This window comes from Triticum aestivum, chromosome 7D, assembly GCF_018294505.1.
Source record: "Triticum aestivum cultivar Chinese Spring chromosome 7D, IWGSC CS RefSeq v2.1, whole genome shotgun sequence".
NCBI classification, from domain to species: Eukaryota; Viridiplantae; Streptophyta; class Magnoliopsida; order Poales; family Poaceae; genus Triticum; species Triticum aestivum.
In genome coordinates this window covers 326412589-326431655 of record NC_057814.1, presented here as the reverse complement: position 1 = coordinate 326431655, position 19067 = coordinate 326412589, and positions in this window count along the sequence as shown.

The following is a 19067-nucleotide window of genomic DNA, read 5'->3' as shown; positions in this document are numbered from 1 at the left end:
TTTTCATGTCCAAACATTGCCTATTGCCAAAATTTAACTCAATTTGCCAAGTAAATATTTCTGAGCAATTTTTCAAAGTTCCTGTCTGAGGGAATTCATTATGAAGGAAGTACTAGCTAGGTTAATCCAATTGAGTTGAAATTTTGCATGGTCCTTCATATCATCAAATCATCACTCTCCACGAAATTTGAGCTCATGTAACTCATCTATGTGAGCCCAGCTCCAAATCTTAGTTTTTGGTCAGGTTTTCAGTTTATGAAGCAACCATATTTTATATTGCTTCATTTAAGCTGAAAATTTTCCAGGGCATTCTCCTATCCATATAAACTCTCTCCACCAAGTTTTGGCCCATTTTATCTATCCAATTGCCCTATGCAATTTTTCCAATTTTCTGGTCAGAATAAAGCATTGTGAAGCAAGTGCTAGTTTGGTTCATCCAAATGGCATGAAACCTTTTTGGGCATCTTCATATACTCAAATCATTGGGCCATAACCATTTTCAGCTCATGACAATCATTTATCTGAGTGCTGCTTCATCATCTCTTTCTAACCAGTGGGGCCATTTCTTCAACAACTACCCTCTAGAGAGCTCCTCTTCGTCCGATTCTTGGCCAACACAATCACCTTGGCAAGTGTTCAAGCTATGCCAAAGCTCAGCCTCTACCTTATCCTATGTTTGTCTCCCCACAGCACAAACACCTTGCTGTCACAATGTTTTGGCCCCTCCTGCTTTTCTCTTCTTTGCCCCTGGACCGAGTAGTTGCCGCCTTTGAACTCAGGGCACTAAGGTCAATGCACTGGACATGGTCGGTTCGGCCAGAATGCGCCGCGTATGCCAGTTCACGCGGTGACCACGGGGTGCATCAGCCCAAAACCGTGCTCTGGCACGTTGTCGCCCCGGTTCCCGTCGTTTACCTCCGCATCTTGACCTCAATCCATTTCTTGGAGGTAGCTCGTGCTCGACTACTCCCTCCTGCGTCGCTGCCCCGCCCTACATCATTGCCGTCGCGTCGCCGTCGAGCTCCCCATGACACGCCCGTCCTCTGCTCCGTTTTGGCATGTCGGCCGAGCTCTCTAGAGCGTCCCCGACCCTCCCCTCAGCCTATATAAGGACCCCCGAGGTGTTCCGCAGCTCCCAAGCCTCTCCTCGTCCCTCCTAGTCCACCGGAGCAACGACATCTCGCCGGAGTTCGCCTCTGTCCGCCATGGCTGCCGCGGTTCCTCCTTGGTCCCGGTGAGCCTAGTCCCTCTCCGCTCCTCCCGAGATGTCCATCGTCTTCCCCTTGTCTCCGCGAGTCGCCCCAACCCCTCGTTCGTCGCCGGAGTCAACCCTGACCGCGTGCCCCATGCACGGCCGCCGCCTCCGCCGTTCGGCTACCGCTCACTCCGGCCGCCCTAGCCACTTCCAGCCTCCTCCGACCACACCACCGTCCTCCCCACTATACCCCGAGCCGCCTCACCCACTCAGCCTCGCCGGAGTGCTCTGTCTCGTCGCCGTAGACCTCCACCGCCGCCGCCTCTGTCCTCCCATGGCGCCGCCTCTCCCCTCTTTCTCGTGCCTCCCCGGCAGCCGCCCTTCCTCTGGATGGGTGCGCCAGGCGCCGCCGCACCCGCCAGTGGCCTCGGTCGGGCGGGAGACGGCCGGAGTTGGCCGACCCCCTCGCCGGTCCTCCCTCCCCTGCCTCCTTTGTTCCTCGCGTGACGGAGGCGGGAGGAAGAAGACAACGCCATTCGACCCCCCCTGCGCCTGGGCCCCGCCCGTCAGTGGCCCAGCCGTTCCAGCTGACGTGGCAACTGGAGACGTACTCCATTAGAGTACGTTTTCTCTTTCCCATAACACGTTCCGTTGAGTCCGCTTTTCTTCTGGGAAAGCGTATTTCGTTCTACTTCGGCCCAAAGTACGTTTTCCCATTTAGAAAGTGTATTTCCTAATATCCGTTTCTGTCTTATCCACTCAGGGACCCGGCTGTGAATATTCTTTTTACAGAAAAGTCCCTGATCTTCTTCACCACATAACTTTTCAACCGTAGCTCCGATCGAGGTGAAACCAACGCTCACGTCTTCGTCTTGTCGAGCTCTATATTTTGGTGACATTTTCACTAGGTGGTCCCATAGTGAAAATGACCATTTTGCCCTTGCCTCTAATCAGCCCCCTCCGAGCGAGAAACGTCCGGCGTTTTGTTTCCGCGGCTTCACCGCACTTCTTTCAGGAATCTCCGTCACCCCCAAGCAAGCCACAACACCCACTTGCATGATGGTCATGCAGTAGCCATGGTTTTCAACTTGAATATCTAATAAATGTCTGGTTGTTTTGATACGGTTATCATTGTTTCAGTGATGCTTATGGATTTGTGTTCTCTTTCAAGCTATGTTTTTATGTACCAGGTTATCATGTACTAGTAGCTAGTATTACTTTCATTTTGTCATGCTCGGTAGTAGTCGTACATGTTGGTAATGGCCTTCGGTGCATGACTATCGTCTGTTCCGAATACCGCTGTTATGCATGCTCCGTTGCATTTAGTTTGTTAAATACTTGCATGGTAGTATTATCGTTATGTTATTGCCATGGTATTTATATCTGATGCTAGTGGTCATGCTATGCTTATGGTAGAGTTATGCTTGTGTTATTCATGCTTGTTCATGCTCATTCGGACATATGATTTATGGTTGTTGATATGCTTGAAGATTATGTTGCACATCCTTGGTCATGTTGGTAGCATACATTGTAGTTGCATCATGTTATTTTCATATGGCTCAGCTAATTAATATGCAAGTTAAACCAGACTGTAATCGAACTTGAACATCCGTTGGCTGAGTCATAGTGCCATCGTATCGAGCTGACCAGTGCAGCCACACTTGCCTTTATGGGAGGGTCCTAACTAGGTCTATTGTCATGCATCTCGCTGGTGCCTCCAACGAGGGAAGGTTATGTGCGGGCGCTACCTTGGCCGGGTAGGACGGCATAAGCCTTGTGTGCCCATGTTTGGTTTTGAGATCATGTCCCCGTTTGGGACCGTTTATTGTTTTGCCACGACGGTGCCCGTTGATGCCTTTGGTAGGCACGGGGCCACCCATGACTTAGCCCAAAGGGGAGTTGGTCGGAGTGGCCGGGAGAGTGTTATGGGCAGTAGAACGGTTTTGTCGGAATGCCGTTGGTCCACCCGAATGGGAGTGTGAGGCCATGGATTCCGTGGTGTGGGTAAAGTGCGCTTCCTCTCCAGAGTATGAGTGTTAAATCTATCGATAGCCGCGCCCACGGATATGAGCCCAGTTCGTAGTCGGTCACACTATGGGTCAACAGTAATAATAATAACTTGTTTAGTAACAACCCTAGTTCGATGATGAGAGAAGTTGGTTGATATTTATGTGATCGTGAGAGGATCACCGTTATATCGAGGATACCGAGTTGTGGGATACTTGTGGTGTTATACGAGAATCACGGGTAAAGGTCAAGCTCCTTGTGGTCATGTAATGATTACTACGGTATTGTAATACCAAGCTTCATTGGACCCTGAGATGATCGTGTAATGTCCGTGAGGGTAAGTTAATGCATGTGATGGTTACGAGGTAACCCGAGCAGAGTAAGTTGGTGCATGATAGATTCATCATGTTGCATGCTAGTATCATCATGTTCATATGTTCATGCCATGCTCATATCGTTATAGTTGTATCATGTCCATCATGTTCATGCTACGATTGATCGGTTAATATCAAGTTAATCCTTGTTAACCTGTAAATGCCATGCTGTTGTCTGTCTTGATTGCTCTTGGTTGCTGTGAGCTTGCAAGTACATTCAATGTACTGACCTGGTGTGTCATGCCAGTTTGCAGGTCATGCCGGATTTGATTGCTTGTTTGTCATGGATTCCTTGTTTGCGAGCTAGGATAGGCGTTCCAGCCAGAGTCCCTACGGAGTGGAGTTCATCACCGTCATCATTGTTCCGCTGCTAGAGTTATTCTGTTGCATCGTGTTGTTCTGCTGCTTGCATGGAGCAACCGTGGCAGGCGTAGTGTCGCCGTGCCGATGTAATCCCCTTGTACCCACATAGCTTGTAATAAAGAGCTGATTTGTTCTATGCTAAGCAGTGCCGTATTCCAGAAGACTTCTCCTCGATCTCTGGGCTGGAATACGGGGCGTTCCGGTTTCTCTAAGTCGGGGTACCACAGGCTTGGTATCAGAGTAGGTCTGGCTGTAGGATGCCCTAGCCCGCGCGAACGTTAGAATGAGGTAGTATAGAGCCCAGTTGGTTTGTTGCACTTGATTGCTGCATTTGTTTGTTGCGTAGCATGCATATAGATTATTATCTAGTCGCTAATAGTTGATCTTGTGAGTGTAGGTGGTATTGGTTTTGATCCACTACCTGCACCCTTCCTCTTTGCATACCAGCTCTTCGGTGTTTGGCGTCACCTCTATCCTAGCAGAGTGATGCCATGGTACTAAGTGTTCCAGACACCATTTGTAGGAGTTATGCTCGGATATCACGTCGATATATTTTCCACCACCCACCCATATCGCTTCGGTGATAGACTTGCCTCTATCCCAAATCGTGCCATCCGTCCAGCCACTTTGGCAACCCTTACTGATTTATCAGAAAAGGGCAATGCCAGCCAGCCTTGCTTTTCCACCACTATCCTACCCTGTCATTCCATTTCTTTGGACGTGTACGGTTTCCTTCCGTACGCTTGATGATGATGTGGTCGTGACCTTGGTGTCTCGCTACACGATCACCCCGTCCGTCCTCGCCTCCGTATCCATCCAGATCCAACAGGAGTTCGGCCAGCGCTTGCTGTAGCCTTGGTTGCACCAACTCCTTCAACACACACACTCACTTTCGTGCACACCGCCACAGCATATTATATCATAATACCGGAGTTTCTGCGAGATTTGTGTGCTTAGGTGTGCATGCATATTATTGTTGTGAGTAGTAGTAATATGTGATGTTGCTTGATTAATATTATTTATATTATTTGTGTGCTTGTGTGCTTTATTTTCGTCGTTTCTTTTGCTTCTTTCTTTGGGCCTTCGGTGTTGCATTATTTTCCCCTTATTAAAGTTACTCGTCAACCAACATTGGACCCAAGGAATCAGTAAGGAATTCAAATATTTGGAAACTCAGCTAAACAGAATGGAATTATCAGCAGACTGCATTGAAATTGGGAATGTATCGTCTGAATGCCAAAGAAATCGTGGATGGGTTGTGAGTATCAAGTTTGCATTTGTGTGCACTCCTCACAACAATATGGCTAAACAAGTCTCCCTTAGTGTGCACTCTTCAGAGCAGTGATCATCAAATCAACAATAAGATGAATTGTGTGCCAGATCGACAGTCTGTTATTAGTCAAAGGTATGGGTCAGATGCAAGGTTTGATTCTTCGTTGAGGATGATTTTGAAACAAGATATACCTGGAAGCAAGCGAGAATGTGCCATGTATTCAAGACTCAGAAAGGAGGATAGTCCAGCGAACCAAGTTTCATGCAAGTAGTCAACAGCAGAAATATTAAGATGGTATGTATATGTGGTAATCGGTCTGTATGTCACAATGAGAAGCTTCTGGTGTAAGCAACCCAGTCTTCCCTCGCAAGCTACCAGCAAAAGCTTCCAGTGCAAGATTCCTCCATCTTCCTTGGTACGATACATGGATGACCTCCCGTGCAAGATAGTACATTGTGAATTGACAGCAGATGGCAGTGCAAGAATCAGATCTGCAACAGTTGGTCAGAAGCAAAAATCAGTCAAAACACAAGTCTGCCTTGGGAATCAAATTGTCATATATATATATATATATATACATATATATATATATTGTGACCATGCTGCCAAGTTCTTGCAGGTCAGTGGTACGATGATGAAGTTAAGGCAAGAACCCAACAATCTCACGAGTCATGCATGAGAAATAAAGTCAGATATACACCTCAATGTGACAAAGGACTATGAAGATTGACGACAACACTGAGCTCTGTACAAGTACCGGTGAACCTGGAATATGATCCTGATGAGCCCTTGTCTTCTTTTCTCTGGTAACGGCACCACGCCTGTGTTCTAAGCTGTTTTTGGCCATATGGGGTGGATGCTGACTTTATATTTCTCTATTCAACAATTGTCGCGAGTTCTGAGCTGCTTTCCGGCCGTCTCGTACAGCTGTTGAGATTCTTTTTGACAGTGGCCCTTTCCTCTAAGCTGCTTTTCGGCCATCTTAGGGAACTGTCATTTTCTTCTTATCAACACGGTCTCATGCTCTGAGCTGCTTTTCGGCCGTCTTGAGCCGTGGTTGAGTTACTTCAGTAATGTCCCAGATCTGAGTTGTAAAGACCGTTCTGGTGGCTACTGATTTATTTTCTGATTTCTTGCAAGGGTTCAGATGATCATTTCCCTACGGTTAAAACTTGAGAGACGATGAACCTGCAATTTGAATGATGCTACCATGTCAGGAGATGAGGATAAAAGTACACCTGTCAGAATATTGCACCCGACAGTATCTGTAACATCCCAAAATTCTAAATTTTGGAATGTTATAATAAATAAAGAGTTTAGATTGATTGTTTGATTGTGGTGTGGTTGCTTGTGTGAAATTGAGTGAAATTCGAAACTTTTGAAAGTTAAATGAGAGGGAATAAAAGGACTTTCCCAAACTTTCATTTTGCTTTTCTGACCTCCATGAATTCAAATTCTTTTCAAATACAAAACCCTAGAGAGAAGATGATATGACTTCTTCCATTTAATTAAATGAAAAGGGTATTTGAAAATATTTGAATTTCATTTGGAACTATTTCCAATTCAGAAACTTTAAGCAACTCAATGATTTTCACGAGAGAAGATAAAATGACTTCTTCAAATTATATGAAATATGAGTTGGAAGTTCCAAAGAAACCAAATTTAACGCCCCTTTGAAATCATTTTCAATTTGGGGTTATTTGGTTTTTATTCAAATTATATTTCTCCAAAAATAAAATATATGGAAAATAGGGAAAAATGATTCCCTCCAATAGAAAATTGGAGAGAAATAAATTTGAATTTATTTTGGTATTTTTAAAATGATTTTTATTGGGTTTTATTATAGAAGTAGCACTCTTTGCTTTATTTAAATTTGTGTGGATTTTATTTGACTTTAGAAATATGATCATGTCGTAGAAAATCTTTTCCTGAAAATTCTGATATATTATATGCCTATATAAATTTTTTATTTAACTTTTTTGTTTGTTCGGAAAAATGTTTTTTTTAACTTCTAGGCCACCGAACTTGGCCGGCCCAGCAAATCGCCAGGCCACGGCCCAGCCGGTCCGTCGCCGCTCCCCGCTCGTCCCCGAGCTCGGGACGAAGTCCCAAGCCGCCACGGCCTCGCCGCCGCCTCCGTGCCGCCACCGGCCTCCTCGCGCCCCCAACCCCTCCCGCACGCCACCGCCTCGCCCCCTCCTATAAAACCCGAGGCCCCGGGCCCCGTCTCTCTCTCTTCCTCAGCTGTTGCGCCGCACTCGCCTGATTTGCGAGCTCTGACGAGATCCGCTGCACCGCTTCCACTCCGATCCACCGCCCCGGCCGACGCCGACGCCACCTCCGGACGTGCCTCGCCGAGCCGCACCCTCCAGTGCCTTCGCCCGGAGCAGCCGACCACCGGAGACGCCGCCCCGATCAAAGCCGAAACCGCCACCGCCATTCTTCCTCGCCAGGAGTTACTTCTATGTTTTGCCGGAACCCGTGATCCGACAGGAGTTACTTCTACGTTATGCTCATACTGTTCTGCTAAGCTCGTAGACGTGGATTGGTTGAGTGATTCATGACAGATGTGAGAGTTATTATTTAATGGTTAACTTAAGGTGGCTACTTTAATACACATCTGGGTGGAATGGTAGGTGCACCCTGGAGCACCCAGTGGTCTGCCCGGGCACTTGGAGAACCCAGTGCTTGCCCAAGGGGATCTCGGAGGACCCGTGTGATCACCCTATGGAATGCCACCCAGGCTCAAAGGGATCATAAGATTATTCATGCTAGAAACTTCCGTGTGCAGCCACAAGCTATTATGGGCTCTAGCAGAGTTGAGTATGTTGCATGACCTCTTTCAGTGGTGGGCTACCAGATGTAGGGGAAAGTAGGTGTAACTGTCCACCCAGAGTAAAGAGTTAGTGCTTCTGAAAGACTGTGTCTCGGTCATCCGTTTCTCAAACACCATGTAGTGCGAGAAATCCAATGAAGGAGATCGAGTCTTGTGGGGAAAAGTGCGCAAACCTCTACAGAGTGTACAAATAAATCATGGTTAGCCGTGTCCCCGGTTATGGACATCTTGAGTATTTGGTTCTTGGATTATCATATTGATCTCATCACTTTACTTAATTAATTTGTTGGGTTGTTAAATTTTAATTGGGATTGAGTTGGAGGAACTTTCTCAATGTTGTTCAACTACCATGATAGTTAAATAAAATATATTCCTTTGCAGTAGGGAAAAATTGGCTTTTTGCAAAAGCATTATAACCATCGAGTTTTTCCACCAGCCATATATGCATGTAGTGATAGCTATTATTCATCATTATCCTATGGTGTGAATTTGCCAGTACATTCAATGTACTGACCCTTGGTGGCTGCAACGTCTCATGTTGCAGGAATCTTACAACGAGTAAGTGATACATTAGGGTTACGATTTCTACACTCAACTTTGCCGTTGTTGATGGGAATCCACAACCTTGTTGTTTCTTTCACTATTTGGATTGAGGTAGTAGTATTTACGTTACTTTATACATGTGATTTACCTGTGTTATAAATCCTCGAGTACTGTGTGTGTCAGCATACCGATCCAGGGATGACACTTAAACACAGAGATTTGACCTTCTGAGGTCGGGTCACTACAAGATGGTATCAGAGCACATGTTCACTGTAGGACGTGACCCCTAGAAACTGGCAAGCCCATAGGAAAGATTTTCTCTACAACTTCATTTTCAAAAAGATCTTTTACCTCTCTTTTCTTCTAAGCTTATTCAAATATTCCCTTTTAGTGAGACTATACCCTTTCCCCTTTTGACCATGAAGATTCGACTGATGAGACCACTCCAAGAAGTACAAGATATCGGACAACCAATACCACTTCGGAATGAAGAGGATTTTACCGTGCATTATAATAATGGAAATTGCCACGGTTTAAGACTCCAAAGACTAGGAGAATTTGAAGGCTCTGAAGATTTTCCGGATTGGTACGACCTAGGAAAAGCTACCCTTATGGAACTTGGCAGACTAAGGAAGCTGTCAATACCCGAGATCAAGGTGTATCGGAGAAAGACCGGAACATGGAGCATTAGAACTCAAATTTTTTGTCAAGAAAACCCTAAGACAGGAGATGTCAATTATGGAGCTCATGGCAGTAACATGGGCATAGACCCGGCTATCCATGGTGTCATCGCCGCTTATGCTATTGTCACCGTGCTGAGTTAAGCATGCATATGCATGGAAGGATTGGATGGTAGAAGGCTGATGGAGCATCTATCAGCAAAGGATGAAGTTTTAACCTTAGCTGGTGTATCGCCAGGATCTGGAGTATTACATCAGGAAGTTTAAGATGAACCTTCAGGAAGCCGTATTTGACAAGGAAGCATTTCGTAAAGAACTGAGGACCCAGAAGCTGAAGTAGCCAAGCTGGAGGAGCAAAACCTCGAGATACCGGAGATTCGTCAGGAACTGAAGGACAGTAGGACCATGGTTCATGCCAAGGATGTTGAAACCCAGAAGTTTGGAACGCAACTGCAGAATATTAAAGGACGTCACGAGAGACTTCGCGTCAACAGGGATGATCTGGCAAAAGAACTTGAGAAGGACAAGCACGATCGGAAGAAGCCAATGGAGACATGAACAAAACTTGAAGAGTTTGGCGACGTTGACCTTTAGAAGACCAAACCCCTGTTATATACCTACGTTAGATGCGACGTTTGTGAGCTGTCATTTTGTTTGATGTTTTTCCGACAGCCACAAAATAAAATCTGTCTTTTCAAAACTATTGTTTGTATTGTGCGTATCCCTCTCTATCTCTCTTATCCCACCCCAAAACCCCTGGACCCAATAGAGGATGAATGTAGATGAACCCATATTTCCTGGACCGATGAGTCAATTGGAGACGGACCAATGGATTCAGAACATGAAGGATCACATGAAAAATGACACTATAGCCGGAAAGGATATGCCCCAGCATGCTCTTCAGTGCTTTGAAAGAGGTGCTGCTACTTGGTGGAGGATGTACCAAACCATCAATGGATGGCAAGGAGTAACCACTTGGAAAGAATTTAAGTTGACTTTCAAAGTCTCGGCTTGTGTCCCAGGAGTTGAAGCCCTATGGAAATGATATGAAGAAACTGTGTGCATGCAAACTCTGTGGAGAAATAAGACACACCCATAAAGAACACAAGGGTGAATGCCCTCATTGTGAAGAAAGTCACCCACCTGAAGAATGCCCAACTAGGCAGAATACTTGTTTCTTGTGTGAAGTGTAACGCCCCGAGACCGATGCTCCAGAAGCCTTCAATGTTCTTCGTTGTCGTTGTGTGTATTTATTTATTTGTTGCATTCATCATCACATCATCCGCATTGCATCCACATGTTTTCTTAAAACTCTTTGTTCGTTCGTAGTTGCCACATCTCTTAGTTGTCCGTTCTGAGACCAACCCGGGTTTTCGAGTCCCTCTTGTATGGCCGCTTAATCTCCTTGCTCAGTGCTCAAACCACTCGCGTGCGCATCCGAAGCTGTCCCGAACCTGACCCGAGCTGTCATGACCATTGGGTCCGGATCATCACCAAACATCTATAAAACATCACCGTTTTCTTTGTTGGACTCTCCTAGCTTATTTTTCTTCACCGTCCGATTTAAATTGGAGGGCCCAAATAACCCCTAATCTAATCCCCAGGAGATATATATTGACCAACCCTAAAATTGAGGAGAGTTGTCCCATCCTCCGAACCCCTCCGCCGCCGCCAGCCCACTGTCTCCTCCAACCTCGGGATCTCCTCCCGATCCACCTGCTCATCTCCTACCGAGCGCCAGCCTCCTACTTCCTTTGGGATCCATCCCCAACCAGCGCAGCCGCGCCCGATTCCCTCGGTCTCCACTTGCTGCCACCCACAAATCCATCCAGCCATCGGGAGCCTCCTCGCTCTCCTTGTTGACCCAAGGAGACGAGCACCTCCAGAGACCAGCATTCCCTGCTCATGCCCCGAGCCTCCCGTCGTCCAGGACCACGAGCTCCATCGCCTCGCTACCGCCAACCGGAGCAGCCCGTCATCCCCGTCGTTGCCGAACCTCGCCGCTTCGCCGGATCCCGCCGTCTCGGCCCCGTCCCCGTCGTCCGTACGCGCCTCAAGCCGCGGTCGCCTTCGTCCCCGCAACCCTCGAGCTTCTCGCGAGGGAATCATTCGAGCTCCTCCCGTGGCCCCGTGTCCCTTCATCTCCGCCTCCTTCCGGCCAGCCATCGCTGGCGAAACCGAGCAGATGAGTCGCCTTGCCCGCATGCCCGCCGTCTCTCTCTGCTTTCCTCCCCGTGTTTCCTCTCTGAATCCTCTTCTGCATTTTTCTTTCTTCAGGCAACAGCATCGGCCACTGCCCTCCATGGAGCCCAAGTCACGCCGCTGGAGCTCCATCCCCGCGCCCGATCTGCTCCATGCCGCGCCGCCGGCCAAGTCCCTCAACCCACCGACCGGAGCTACCTCCTTGCTGTCCCCGGCGTCGTTCCGCACCTGCTTCCTCTGCATCGAGGACGAGGCCAGCACCAAGTCCTCCTCGAGTCCCCTGCCTCGGATCCATGCTCGCCACGCCAAGTTCTGCAGCTGTACAACGCCACCAGGGAGTCGTCGCCCCACCAAGTCCCTCGCCGGAGTGAGCTCGTCCCCAAGTCTCCCGCCGCTTTGCCAAGTCCCCGCGCCAAGTCCCGCCGCCGCCGTCTTCTACATCGCTATGGGTGTGCTGCTGTTTCTGTTCTTCAGAAAGCAGCAGAGCAGCTCACCCGACCCCTCTCCCGTTGACCGATCCGGCTGGGGCACAGCCACCCCAGGCCCAGCGCCCCCCTTCCAGCCCACGCTCCTCTCCACCGACTGGGCTTGGCCCATGGTGAGCAGCCCAGTCCGCCCAGCAGTTTTGGCCCGCGTAGTGTGTTTTTTCATGTCTGCGAATTTGCCCATTAATCCAGAGAATGCCAGTTTTTCAGAAAACCCCTTAATGTTCATGCATTTAATAACTCCATAACCATGCATCATTTGTAAAAACATTATATATGAAAAGTTCTTAGAATTTAATCTAGTTTCATAATATGCCACTCTCATCCATGTTTAAAATGTTTAAAATGATGTGTGTTTAAATTTGCTCGAATGCCATGTTAAAATGATTTATTTCATAACTAAATAACCGTAGCTCCATTTTAAATAAACTTGATATGTAAATGGGGTAGGAAAATGCATAGATTAACATGTTGCACTTTATTTTCCTGTTTAACAAAAATAAAATATGGTTTTAGGCAGAACAGTACCAAATCTAAAATATGGACATGAGGATTTTCCCGAATTGTTGTTTATTGTTTCCGGCCTCATTTAACATGCTTAAATAGTTAGTTTACTTATGCTTCACCTCTTGCCATGTTCAATAACATTTAATATTGTTGGGTACATAAACGAGAGAGAACTAAATAATTGATGTGGTGTTTCGTCAATATGCAACTTGTTACATATTGAGCTCCACTGAATTTGTAGTATTGTTTGTTGCATTTTGCCATGCCATGCTTCATTTAAACCGGACATGCATCATACTTGATTGTGCATCATGCCATGTGTATGTGGTGGTTGTTTACTATGTTGTTTGTTTCTTTCCGGGTTGCTTCTCTCGTTAGCTTTGGTTTCGTTCCGGAGTTGTGAGGATTCGTTCGACTACGTCCGCTTGTCTTCTTCACGGACTCGTTCTTCTTCCTTGCGGGATCTCAGGCAAGATGACCATACCCTCGAAATCACTTCTATCTTTGCTTGCTAGTTGTCCGTTCTATTGATATGTCGCGTTACCTACCACTTGCTTATCAAGCCTCCCAAATTGCCATGAACCTCTAACCTTTGTCACCCTTCCTAGCAAACCGTTGTTTGGCTATGTTACCGCTTTTGCTCAGCCCCTCTTATAGCGTTTCTAGTTGCAGGTGAAGTTGAAGCTGGCTCCATGTTGGAACATGGATATGTTGGGATATCACAATATCTCTTATTTAAATTAATGCATCTATATACTTGGTAAAGGGTGGAAGGCTCGGCCTTATGCCTGGTGTTTTGTTCCACTCTTGCCGCCCTAGTTTCTGTCATACCGGTGTTATATTCCTTGATTTTGCGTTCCTTACGCGGGTGGGTGATTTATGGGACCCCCTTGACAGTTCGCTTTGAATAAAACTCCTCCAGCAAGGCCCAACCTTAGTTTTAACATTTGCCACCTAAGCCTTTTTCCCTTGGGTTCTGCAGACTCAAGGGTCATCTTTATTTTAACCCCCCCCCCCCGGCCAGTGCTCCTCTGAGTGTTGGTCCAAACTAGAGCACCGTGGGGGACCATCCCTTGGCAACTTGGGTTACGTCGGTACCTGTACGCTTAGCTTATCCGGTGTGCCCTGAGAACGAGATATGTGCAGCTCCTATCGGGATTTGTCGGCACAGCGGGTGGTCTTGCTGGTCTTGTTTTACCATTGTCGAAATGTCTTGTAAACCAGGATTCCGAGACTGATCGGGTCTTCCCGGGAGAAGGAATATCCTTCGTTGACCGTGAGAGCTTATAATGGGCTAAGTTGGGACACCCCTGCAGGGTATAAACTTTCGAGAGCCGTGCCCGCGGTTATGTGGCAGATGGGAATTTGTTAATATCCGGTTGTAGAGAACTTGACACTTGACTTAATTAAAATACATCAACCGCGTGTGTAGCCATGATGGTCTCTTTTCGGCGGAGTCCGGGAACTGAACACGGTTTGGGTTATGTACGAACGTAAGTAGTTTTAGGATCACTTCTTGATCACTTCTAGCTTCTCGACCGATGTGTTGCTTCTCTTCTCGCTCTTATTTGCGTATGTTAGCCACCATATATGCTTAGTGCTTGCTGCAGCTCCACCTCATTACCTCATCCTTCCTATAAGCTTAAATAGTCTTGATCTCGCGGGTGTGAGATTGCTGAGTCCTCGTGACTCACAGATTCTACCAAAACAGTTGCAGGTGCCGAGGATACCAGTGCAGGTGATGCATCCGAGCTCAAGTGGGAGTTCGACGAGGACCTTGGTCGTTACTATGTTTCGTTTCCTGATGATCAGTAGTGCAGCCCAGTTGGGACGATCGGGGATCTAGCATTTGGGGTTGTCTTCTTTTATTTTGGTTCCGTAGTCGGACCTATGTGTGTACTCTGATTGATGTATGATTTATTTATGTTTTGTGTGAAGTGGCGACTGTAAGCCAACTCTCTCTATCCCATTCTTGTTCATTACATGGGATTGTATGAAGATGACCCTTCTTGCAACAATACCTACAATGCGGTTATGCCTCTAAGTCGTGCCTCGACACGTGGGAGATATAGCCGCATCGTGGGCGTTTCAAGTTGGTAATCAGAGCCATCCCCGACTTAGGAGCCCCCCTGCTTGATCGAATCGCTGGCGTTGTTGAGTCTAGAACAAAAATGTTTTGAGTCTTAGGATTATATATATCGGAGAGTAGGATTCTTTTTACTCCTCTGCCCCTTCGTCGCTCTGGTGAGGCCTCCTGACGTAGATGTTTTGACTTTCCTCTCCTCAAATTTCACTAAAAAAAATATAGGATCACGCGGGTATCTTGGAATCGTTCTGATGGTTTTGTGACGAGAACATTGTTCTTGGTGCCTCCTGACATTTAGGGGTTGTGGCAGTGTCCCGGGGAGTTGAGCTCCGAGGTGTTGTCGTCACAATTTTATCGTTGTAGTTCTGGAATAGCTGAGTTTCGCCGACATCGAAAATCTCTTTTATGCAGTTGTTGGTGAGATCACCTCGACGCCACCCAGTACTGGGGCGGGAGTTCGGGAGTATTGCCATAATTCGTATAACGGATGCTTTTTGAAGGTTGAGGTAAATGATTTCCGAAGGTTTCTTGGTTATGTGTTGAAGGATGGATACATCTGGATCTAGGTATTGTTAGTTTGGGTGAGATATATTGCGTCCCCTGTATCCCCAACACTAGATTGCATAACCAGTGTGACGCCCCCGATTTGACCGTACACTAATCATGCACGCAAATGTGTACGATCAAGGTCAGGGACTCACGGGAAGATATCACAACACAACTCTACAACATAAATAAGTCATACAAGCATCATAATACAAGCCAGGGGCCTCGAGGGCTCGAATACAAGTGCTCGATCACAGACGAGTCAGCGGAAGCAACAATATCTGAGTACAGACATAAGTTAAACAAGTTTGCCTTAAGAAGGCTAGCACAAACTGGGATACAGATCGAACGAGACGCAGGCCTCCTGCCTGGGATCCTCCTAACTACTCCTGGTCGTCGTCAGCGGCCTGCACGTAGTAGTAGGCACCTCCAGCGTCGTAGGTGTCGTCGTCGACGGTGGCGTCTGGCTCCTGGACTCCAACATCTGGTTGCGACAACCAGATAGAAAGGAAAGGGGGAAAAGAGGGAGAGAAGCAACCGTGAGTACTCATCCAAAGTACTCGCAAGCAAGGTGCTATACTACATATGCATGGGTATATGTGTAAAGGGGCATATCAGTGGACTGAACTGCAGAATGCCAGAATAAAAGGGGGATAGCTAGTCCTGTCGAAGACTACGCTTCTGGTCATCTCCATCTTGCAGCATGTAGAAGAGAGTAGATTGAAGTCCTCCAAGTAGCATCGCATAGCATAATCCTACCCGGCGATCCCCTCCTCGTCGCCCTGTTAGAGAGCGATCACCGGGTTGTATCTGGCACTTGGAAGGGTGTATTTTATTCAGTATCCAGTTCTAGTTGTCATAAGGTCAAGGTACAACTCCGGGTCGTCCTTTTACCGAGGGACACGGCTATTCGAATAGATAAACTTCCCTGCAGGGGTGCACCACATAACCCAACACGCTCGATCCCATTTGGCCGGACACACTTTCCTGGGTCATGCCCGGCCTCGTAAGATCAACGCGTCGCAGCCCCACCTAAGCACAACAGAGAGGTCAGCACGCCGGTGTAACCCTATGCGCGCAGGGGTCTGGGCCCATCGCCCTATGCACACCTGCACGTTGCGTACGCGGCCGGAAGCAGACCTAGCCTAGTGGCGTTCCAGTCCAATCCGGCGCGCGCCACTCAGTCGCTGACGTCAAGAAGGCTTCGGCTGATACCACGACGCCGGGATACCCATAACTACTCCCGCGTAGATGGCTAGTGCGTATAGACCAAATGGCCAGACTCAGATCAAATACCAAGATCTCGTTAAGCGTGTTAAGTATCCGCGAACGCCGACCAGGGCCAGGCCCACCTCTCACCTAGGCGGTCTCAACCTGCCCTGTCGCTCCGCCACAAAGATCCACTTGCGGGTACTCCTACGAGCCGACCCGACTTTAGTCATCACATGTGTCATGTATATAGTATATAAGTATATACCCGTGATCACCACCCAGGTGATCACGGCCCGATAGTATAGCACAGCAGACGGATGAGAATGTAGGGCCACTGATGGAAAACTAGCATCCTATACTAAGCATGTAGGATTGCAGGTAAGGTAACAACAGTAGTAGCAAGGATAGGCTATGCATCAGGATAGGATATCGGAAAGCAGTAACATGCTACACTACTCTAATACAAGCAGTATAGAGAAGAATAGGCGATAACTGGTGATCAAGGGGGGGGCTTGCCTGGTTGCTCTGGCAAGTAGGAGGGGTCGTCGACTCCGTAGTCGAACTGGGCAGCAGCAGTGTCGGTCTCGTAGTCTACCGGAGAGAAGAGGGGGAAGAAACAGTAAATACAATGCAAACATAAGCATGACGATGCGTGACATGACAATGAGCGGTGCTAGGTGTGTCCTAACGCGACAGTAGGTGGTACCGGCGAAGGGGGGGAACAGCCGGGAAGTAATCCCGATGTTTCGCGTTTTCGGACAGACGGACCGGAGGGGGAAAGTTGCTAGTTCGATAGGTTAGGGAGGTGTGGTGGACGAACGGACTGCGTATTCGGATTCGTCTCGTCGTTCTGAGCAACTTTCATGTAGAAAACATTTTCATCCGAGTTACGGTTTAAAAGATATGAATTTTCAAAGATTATTCGAATTTCTGGAATTATTTGAATTTAGCAAAAATGAATTATGACGTCAGCATGAGGTAACGCTGATGTCAGCAGGTCAACAGGTCGGCTGACAAGTCAAACCAGACAGGTGGGTCCAGTGGGGCCCACATGTCAGCCTCTGTTAGTCTAACAGTAATTTAAACTAAACTAACAGTCTAATTAGAGGGGTGGGCCCCATATGTCAGTGAGAGTTTAATCTAACAAGTTAATTTTATTTATAAAAATGTTTAATTAGCCTAATTAACAGATGGGGCCCACCTGTCAGTGGCTGGGGGCCGCCCAGTCAGCACGTTGACCGCGGTCAACAAGTCAAGGGGGGACCTGGGTCCACCAGTTAGTGGCCCAGGCGGTGCCACGCAGGTGCCACGTCGGTGACGTCGCCGGAATCACGCCGGCGACCATTCCAGCGGCGGAAGTTCGCCGGAGTTGCTCGGATTTCCAGCACAGTGCACCATTCCGCGCGTTTTCGGTGGCGTTCGAACGAGTAGATCGTCCCGCGTCGATCTAGAGTGATCGCAGGAGCGGGGGTGGCCGGAGTGGAGCTCAACGACGACGGCGGGCGGCGCCGGACTACGGGCATCTCCAAAAACCACGCTACGGCTACGTTCTAGCTAACAAACGACGCTAGCGGGCTCTACGGACCTCCGGCAACTCGACGGAGGCCACGGCTTGGCTCGGAGATGGACGGGGTGAGCGCAACGAGCTCGCGGACGAGGCCGCATGCGGCAATGGCGACGGCGGCACCGCGAGCCATCTACGGTGTATGAGGAGGAACCAGAGGAAGGAGGAGGGGGCGGAGGCTTACGGCGCGGCACACGGAGGCCCTCGAGTGAACGGGAGCGCAGAGGGGAGGCGGGATGAATCGCGGCGGGCGGCGGCGACCGAGGTTGCGGAAAAGCTTGACCCGGCCGCTGCAGGGCACCCCAGCTCGTCCTGAAGCGCGGGGTCGACGAGGACGACATAGAGGGAGCTCGGGGACTCGGCGGCTCGACGAACGGTGGTCGGGGCCACGCCTACGGCGAGGCTTCAGCGGCGATCTCGCTCGGGCGAGGGGGGGCCAGAGAGAGAGAGCGGCCGAGATGGAGAGGGGAGTTGGTGGAGGTAGGTGGGGAGGAGGCCGAGGCATCGAGGGGAGGGGTCGGCCTTATCCTCTCCGGGTAGTCGTCGTCGAGGCGGTCCGGCGGGGCTCGCCCCTGTTGCGACCCCGGTCGGGGGAACAGGGGGGTAAGACGACCCGGGGAGGGGTTGGGCCGGACCAGCTGGAGTGGGCCGAGGCTCGGGCCAGGCACTGTGCACTTGGCCCAGTGCACAGTGGCCTGTGCTTTTACACTTTTGTTTTGTTTTCTATTTTTTTTCTTTTCTGTTTTATTTATTTTAGTTAGCAAAACAGTTTACAAAAATACAACCCCTACTCCTAAATTAGCATAATAACATAGGCCACCTACTCCAAAAAGTTTGGTGATTATATAAACTAGATTAACATTTGTTTAGTATTTAAAAGCATTTAAATAATTGTTTTGCTGCTGTTTTTACTTACTATAGTGCAGTTAAATACTTTACAAAAGTGTGGTTTCTTCACCAATATTTAATATGGACTATTTGGCTCACTCCGAACATTTTAGTTTTAATATTTGTAAACTTTTATTATTTGCTTTTATTTAAATTTTGAATTTGTTTCGGTTCTGAACTATCGAGAGTTTATCAACAGTAAACGGGGTGACGTGGCATCGTTAACGTGGGATTACTGTAGCTTAATTATCCGGGCGTCACAATTCTCCTCCACTACAAGAAATCTCGTCCCGAGATTTAAGAGGG